The sequence below is a fragment of the Zingiber officinale genome, chromosome 5B (assembly GCF_018446385.1).
Source record: "Zingiber officinale cultivar Zhangliang chromosome 5B, Zo_v1.1, whole genome shotgun sequence".
Taxonomy (NCBI): domain Eukaryota; kingdom Viridiplantae; phylum Streptophyta; class Magnoliopsida; order Zingiberales; family Zingiberaceae; genus Zingiber; species Zingiber officinale.
In genome coordinates this window covers 102,271,117-102,277,283 of record NC_055995.1, presented here as the reverse complement: position 1 = coordinate 102,277,283, position 6,167 = coordinate 102,271,117, and positions in this window count along the sequence as shown.

Below are 6,167 nucleotides of genomic sequence, written 5' to 3'. Positions count from 1 at the left end.
TAGGCATATATCTAAAATCCTTAGAGTTCTTGCTTAAATTATTATCTAACTTCCTAACCTTAAGTGAGGTAGTCCTAACATGAAATGATTTATAATTTACCCTCAATTTTTCATGCTTTCTATTTTCATGATAAATAATATTAAATGATAAAAGTTATTTCTAACATATTTTTTATAATAACATAAGTACCATTAACTAGTGGTGTAAGTATTCTGTGGTAGTTTTAATGTGATCTACCGAGTTAAGTTAGGTCTTGTTGTGTTTGATGCCTTGTGTCTAAGTGTGTAGAAACTTGGAGCACAAAAATTCGAGCGAAATATGAAACGGATGAGAATGATGGCACGGGAAGGAGCCGACCAGTTTGGTGCATCTGAGGGACGAGGAGCTGCGGAAGAGTATGCCTATGAACGAGAAGGATGTACGTGACGTTCAAGAGACGAGAAACCGGGAGGAAGCCTGCTCGATGAGAAAGTCAGTGTTGGGTTTGGGTGAGCTCAACTCTGGATAACCGGAGCATCACCCATGTGACAAAGATCAACTAAAAGGTTGATCTGCCTCATGGAAGGCACCTTCAATGGCTTGGAAGGCACCTCAAATGAACAACGTCGAAGGCACCTTCCAGCCTGTTAGAGGTGCCTTCTGTTGGTCCCTTTGGAGGTTGGCAATAAGAGGGGAGGGGTGAATTGTTCTACAAAATAAAACAACCCCTTCTCAGATTTTAAACTAAATAAACACATTTGTAATAAAAATAGAGAGACTAATGAAAAACAAACAGACACAAGGAAGTTACTTGATTTGCAATCAGGATATTGGTAATCCAAGGAAAATATGTCGCACTATCTCATGTCTCATTCAGACGGAGTAGCCTCTTACAGTGTTAACAGCATAGACAGAAAAGTAAAGCACAGAGAAATGGATTACAAGTGAATTGAATAAACTGTGCAGATTAGTGCTATATTTATAGCACTGTTCGGGACGCCCTGAAGGGTCCGGACGCCCTGGGAGGATAAACTTTTTCCCCCAATGTTTAGATCGAGTCAAAACTCGATCTGGTCAAAAAGTCGGGTCCGGGCGCCCGGAACCATTCCGAGCGCCCGGACCAGGAAAGTCAATAGGATTGACTTTTCTTGGTCTGGGACCTCTGCTCCCGTTCAGCTCGTCTCGATCTGAGTCTTTCGCTCCAGCTTCGATAGTTTGGGTGATCTTGGCCATCCGGAATAGGGCTCACCCAAACCCAAGTTCCGGCCTTCTCCTCGAGCAGCCTTCCTCCCCGGTTTCTCGTCCCTCGAACGTCACGTACTTTCTTCTCGTCCACCGGTGTACTCTTCCGCGATCACCTCATCCCTTAGATGCACCGAGCCCGTCGGCTCTCTCCCGTGTCGTCCTTCTCGTTAGCCGCATCTTCTGCTCGACTTCCTGTGCTCCTAAGCTCTGCACACTTAGACACAAGTGTTAAAACATACAAGACCTAACTTAATTTGTTTGATCACATCAAAACACATTGGGGTTCCAACAATCTCCCCCTTTTTGATATGAGCAACTCAAGTTAAGATAGGATAAAATAAACATAAAGTAAAAATAATTAAGTTTGCAAATAAGTGCAAATATGATTTTACAAATGAAATTATACTTCCCCCTAGACTTAACATTCTTCTCTCCCTTTGATCACATAAAAAAAAATTGGGGTTCCGTAACAAGTCTAGGTTAATTTTTTTTTTAAAAAAAAATTCTAAGTTAAAAGAAAATTAATTTTCAAAGTTAAAAATAGATTTTGTGCAACAGAATAAGTAACTAAAAAAAAAAAATTCTAAGTTAGAAATATATTTTCAACAGAAGAAATTTTCACAAGTGTTAAAAGAATTTCTAAGGCAAAAATTTCTAAGGAAAAAAATATTTTAATAGAAACTATTGAATCTTTCAAAATGAAATTGTCAAGCATTTGGCAGGGTTTCTAAAAATTTAAAAGCAATTTTTAAATTAATAGTAAAATTTGTTGTGCAACTTAAAAATATTTTAAATATTTTTCAAAACAAATTGAGTAACCCTTTAAAGAAAAAATGAATTTGATGCTTTTTTAGTTAGTCAATTAAACTCTTATTTCGATACTTGGCTTCCAGGCAGTGGCGAAGCACTATGCTTTCTTAGTTATTGGAGCAACAACCACTTTCTTAGACAAAGCCGCATAAAGAAATTAAATGTTTAATTTTCTTGCTGAAAATGCTAAGTCTAATTTTAATTTTTAAATTAATCAAGTTTTTGGAACCCAATAGAGGTTCCTTCCTGTAGGGTTAATCAAGTATTTTCTAGGCACATAAGCTTTTGATATTTTTCTGATTTGATTTTGGTGAAACCTATAGTACCAGTTTAATCCTCTATAATTTCTAAAAGCAGAAATATTTGAACAAATAGGCTTTTTCAAATTTTCTATTTCTTTTTTTTAATTTATTATTTTTAAATTTTATTTTATCAAAGTCTTCTATTAGACAAGATTTTGTCAAAGTCCTTTTTATTTCTAAAATTTTATTTTTTAATTTGGTATTTTTATATTCTAATTTGAACATGGATTTTGTCATAGCCTTAATACCAAAATAAAGCTGATCAAGAGGTAAGAGACATACCTCACTTACCATGTCAAACTTGAAGTCTGACTCTCCCCCTACTTCGCTGCATTCATCTGAAGTCACTCCCCCTTCATCGATGCTAGGTTCTGATGTACTTTGCCCTTCATAGCTTGCCATCAGTGCTAGCCCAACATATTCTTGTATCTCGGACTCAGATAATGAACTATCGTCCCAAGTAGCTTTTAGATTCTTGTGCTTCTTGGGTATCTTGACTTTGCCCTTCTTGAGTTCTGGGCAATGCTCTTTTAAGTGTCCTTCCTTTTGACACTGGTAGCAACAAACCCTTCTTCTATTTCTCGGATTCTTCTTATTCTGCATTTCTTTGAATTTATTAGATCGAAAGAATTTTCTAAAGTTTCTTACCATATACGCTTCTTGATCTTCTTCTGAGTCTGACTCGGGTTCATCCTTTTTAGTTGCATTTAGTGCCATAATCTGGCTTGATTCTTTTGTTGTCCTTGCACATCTGGTTTCATGTAATTCAAGAGTAGAAAATAACTCTTCTAAGGTACTTACCTCCAGATCCTTTGAAATGTAGTATGCGTCGATGATTGACGTCCATTCTGGAGTTCTGGGAGACGCATTGAGTGTGTAGCATATGGTGTCTCGGTTGGTTACCGTTTCACCGAGGTTCTCGAGACCGGTAATTAATTCCTTTACCTTTGCTTGTAGATCATCTACCTTCTCACCTTTTTCCAGACGGATGTTCATCAGTTTGTTCCGAAGGATGTCTCTTCTTGCTAGTTTGGCTTCAGACGTGCCTTCGTGAACCTCTAGGAAATTTTCCCAGAGTTCTTTGGCCGACGAGTAGCTTCCGATGCGGTTGACTTCTTGAGGCGGCAACACACTCAACAGGTGATACTCCGCTCGGTTGTTCGCTACGGAATCATTCTGCTCCTTCTTCGTCCAGAGACTCTCTTCTTTTTCTTCTCCATTTTGATTAGTATGAGATACAAAATCATATTTTATAATTAGAGGAATTTCGAAATCGGTTTTCAGAAATACCTCCATACAACGCTTCCAGTGTGTGAAGTCCCCCTCGAATTTTGGTGGAACGATGATTGGTCCAGCCATCTCGTTGCTTCGATCGGTGGTTAGTCCTCCTGAAGCGTCATTGCTCTGATACCACTTGTTGGTCCCTTTGGAGGCCGATAAGAGGGGAGGGTGAATTGCCCTACAAAATAAAACAACCCTTTCTCGGATTTTAAACTAAATAAACGCACTTGTAATAAAAATAGAGAGACTAATGAAAAACAAACAGACACAAGGAAGTTACTTGGTTTGCAATCAAGAGATTGCTAATCCAAGGAAAATATGTTGCACTATATGATGTCTCCTTCGGATGGAGTAGCCTCTTATAGCGTTAATAACACAACCAGAAAAGTAAAGCACAGAGAAATGGATTATAAGTGAATTGAACAAACTGTGCAGATTAGTGTTATATTTATAGCACTGTTCAGGGCGCCCTGGGGGGATAAACTTTATCCCCCAATGTTTAGATCGAGTTAAAACTCGATCTGGTCAAAAAGTTGGGTCCGGGCGCTCGGACCAGGAAAGTCAATAGGTTGACTTTTCTTGGTTCGGGACCTCTGCTCCGATTCAGCTCGTCTCGGTCTGAGTCTTTCGCTCCGGCTCCGCTAACTTGGGTGATCTCGGCCATCCGGAATAGGGCTCACCCGAACCCAAGTTTCGGCCTTCTCCTCGAGCAGCCTTCCTCCCCGGTTTCTCATCCCTCGAACGTCACGTACGTTCTTCTCGTCCACTGGTGTACTTTTCCACGGTCACCTCGTCCCTCGGACGCACCGAGCCCGTCGACTATCTCCCGTGTCGTCCTTCTCGTTAGTCGCGTCTTCCGCTCGACTTCTTGTGCTCCTAAGCTCCTGCATACTTAGACACAAGGGTTAAAACCAACAGAACCTAACTTAACTTGTTTGATCACATCAAAACACCTTGGGGTTTCAACACCTTCAATAGCCGTTGCCCAAAGATAAAACTTTATCTTCAGCGGATAAAACTTAGCCTATGGAAGGCGCCTTGGACCTGTTGGTGCAACCTTAGGTCAAGGTTGACCTGGTTGACCAGACTCGAGTTGACTTGACTCGAGTTGTGTTTTGATGTTTGACGAGTTATGTTTGACAATGTTTGACGTAAACAGAAAAGTTGTATCTTGATGTTTTACAAGGATACAAGCTTGGGAGATTGTGGGTGCAACCCGTGGTCAAGGTTGACCTGGTTGACCCGAGGTGAGTTGACCTGACTCAGAAAAGTCCAAGCAGGGAGTTTGGCATGGTGAAAAGTCCAAGCAGGGAGCTTGGCACGGGAAAAGTCCAAGTATGGAGACTTGGCACGGAGAAGTCCAAGTATGGAAGCTTGGCACATGGGAAGTCGGAGAGAGCTCGGTAGCTCGTTCTCCGAACTGTGGTCAGAGAGGGCTCGGTAGCTCGTTCTCTGGACCGGATGTGGAAAGTCCTGGTGAGTGAAGCCAGGCAGACGGATAAGTCCTGGTGAGTGAAGCCAGGCGGTGGGAAAGTCCTGGTGAGTGAAGTCAGGCAGTTGGAAAGTCCTGGTGAGTGAAGTCGGGCAGATTGGAAATCCTGGTGAGTGAAGCCAGGTGAAAGTCCTAGTGAGTGAAGCTAGGTGAAAGTCCTAGTGAGTGAAGCTAGGTGAAAGTCCTGGTGAGTGAAGCCGGGCAAGGGAAAAATCCAGATGGATCAAGGGTGATCGGACATCTGGTGTTGGAAAGACCAAGTGGGTCAAAGGGATTGACCGAACACTTGTTGGGGAGTCTTAGCAGGTCAAGGGAGTGACCGGATGCTAAGCATGATGTACCAACAGGTCAAGGTTGATCGGATGTTGGTTTGGAAGGTTTGGGACTTGGTTTAGGCAAAAATCAAGCTCTGGATCGATCAGTGGATCGATCCAGTGATACACTGGGTATCTGGATCGGTCTGGTGACCGATCAGTAACCAAACAGTAGCCTACTGAGTGTTATCTGATCGGTCTGCAGACCGATCAGGAAACAACGATCAGAAGGCAAGAAGTTCGGGAGAAAAGGAAGGGACATGCATGCTGATCGGTCCCCAGGACCGATCAGGGTCTTCCTGGACCGATCAGGACATAGCCTGATCGGTCCAGGCTTAGCCTGATCGGTCCCCAAGACCGATCAGGGACAGTGTGGACCGATTAGGTTGGAGCCTGATCGGTCCAGGACTAGCCGTTGTGAGTGACAATGGTTAGATCTCGGTCTTCTGTGTCTTCTTCTACCTTCACAGGTTTGCAGGTTCAGCTATATAAAGAGTCGAGCGACTCTACAGGTTTTTCTTCTTGCTTCTGCAAGTTCTTCTTGGTTTCTTCTCTAGAGCTTTGCTGAGCTCTGGTCTAAGCTTCGCGTGAGCTTCCTTTCGGCTGGGTTCCTGCTGTTGTAGGCGTCGCTTGAAGCTGCTGCTTCATCCAGTCGAACAGAAGGCAAGTAAGCGAAGGTGTTTCATACATTTGTATTGTATTTTGCTTCTTGCTGCTTTCTACTCCTGAATTACTTTTGCAAA